At 31.9% G+C, this 1,913-nt stretch overlaps 1 protein-coding gene across 1 annotated transcript in view; it reads left to right on the forward strand.

Moving 5' to 3' along the window:
• Positions 1-1,913, forward strand: part of LOC108687103 (phospholipase B1, membrane-associated-like) — a 31,628-nt gene that overhangs the window by 496 nt on the left and 29,219 nt on the right. The window lies entirely within an intron of this gene.

The raw sequence follows: 1,913 nt of genomic DNA on the forward strand, positions 1-1,913 counted from the left end.
ATTTTGTGTATATATATATATATATATATATGTATATATGTACGCGTACATACATACATACATACATAAAAATCTTCACTTTTCACATTCCTGCTCTAAAAAAAAAAAATTATATAATCGGTACCCCAAATGGATTAGCTCAAATATCTGGCTATTAAAAGTTTGAAGAGCACGTCTTTGACGTTTAGATGTTTCGGCATTTTCAAACATTACATTCAGTAATATAAGTTTGTTCGTATTAAACGAATTTTCTTTTGTAAAACGGTATCTCTTTATTCTCGAGTGTGATTGTTGAGCGGAAGTCTGAATTCGTTCTCCGAGCATAACAACATGTATATATATATATATATATATATTTCGTTGTAATAGAGTTAAAGTAAAGAAGGAAATAAATGTACAAAAATTCAAAGGATGTAAAATGAGAATCAGATACACGTTTTGCATGTCATTTTCCCCCCTTCTAATTCTAGACTCTAATGGCGCATCTTGGGGAGATACTATTAGCACTACTTCTATCGTCCTATTTTCCTTGTTCATTAAATGTAAAGCAAGGATAGAATGAAACAATAGCGCTAATAGCGTCTTCCCGAATGCACTTTTGGTGCATTCAGACTAGAAACATCAAGCGAGCAGCAAATGATGAATTAAAGATTTATGAGTCTGAAGTTTAGATGGGCAATGCCCGTATTAGATACGCCACTGCCGGCATCGCCTCGCTGATTGATTTTTCTGCTCGCTACTTGATGCTTCTATTATAGTCTGAACGCATCCATGGAACTTATCCGTGGATATCTAAACTTCAGACTCATAAATCTTTAATTCTTAAATTCTATTAGGGATCCAAAAGACTTCTTTTTCAATCGTATATATATATATATATGCTGTTAATCGAATTTCTGACTCCATCCATCATTAGTTTAAACTTTCAATTAAAAAGTTCGCGGCAAATCGGTCTTTGTATAATAGTTAAGTAGGAACGATGTATTTCGAGGCCGGACATACAAAATATCCCCCCCTCTCCTCCCCTCCCCTAATGTGTCACTTAATGTAGATATACAGGATGTATTTGAAATAAGAGGTTAATTATAATTGCATTAAATTATCATTAATGGATTGGGATTTATTTATTAATGGACATTATAACGCCCATTAATCATACAGTGCTATTTCTAATAAAAAACTTTGGAAAGTCCTCTACCATTTTGTAATTTACAAAATAATTAACAAGATATTAATTTCGAAAGATTGCCGAATAAACGGATAAAATCGATGTATAAGACAATTTTAAGATATTTTTCAGTATTCTTTGTGAAATCTTGAAGATATGTTTTTTAAAGAACTTTTAACGATATTTTAAACATCGACTTGTTTTATACATCGACTTTAGACATTTTACTCATTAGGTAACTAAAAAAATATATTGCAAAGATTGGAAAATGAGTACTATATGATTAGTGGGCGTTATAATATCCTGTCCATTAATAAATAAATCTTAGTCTATTAATGACAATTTAATGCGATTATAATTAATCTTTTTCCATTTCACTCATATCGTTACATCAACGTTATCTGATGTGCATCGAGGGGAGGTTGCACAGTCGGATTTTGCATTTCATTTGGAATCCTCTAAAAGAATTCAAATTCTGCATATTAAGCTCCGAAATTATTTGTGTTCTTCGTGACCAGACCGGGCGCGCGTTTGTTCGATCAATCATGTCACCCCTCCGTGGTATATGTCGACTAATGCTGATGTTGATGATGTGGAATTAACTACGTTTATATTGCTCTATTCACGCCGAAATTATAACATCGATATGATTATAAATCGAGCCGGGTTGACAAATCGTTGACATCAAATATCAATTTTATATTTGTTTTTATATGTGTGTGTGCATATATATTTTATATATATA

Source organism: Atta colombica, unplaced genomic scaffold (assembly GCF_001594045.1).
Source record: "Atta colombica isolate Treedump-2 unplaced genomic scaffold, Acol1.0 scaffold200, whole genome shotgun sequence".
Classification (NCBI taxonomy): Eukaryota; Metazoa; Arthropoda; class Insecta; order Hymenoptera; family Formicidae; genus Atta; species Atta colombica.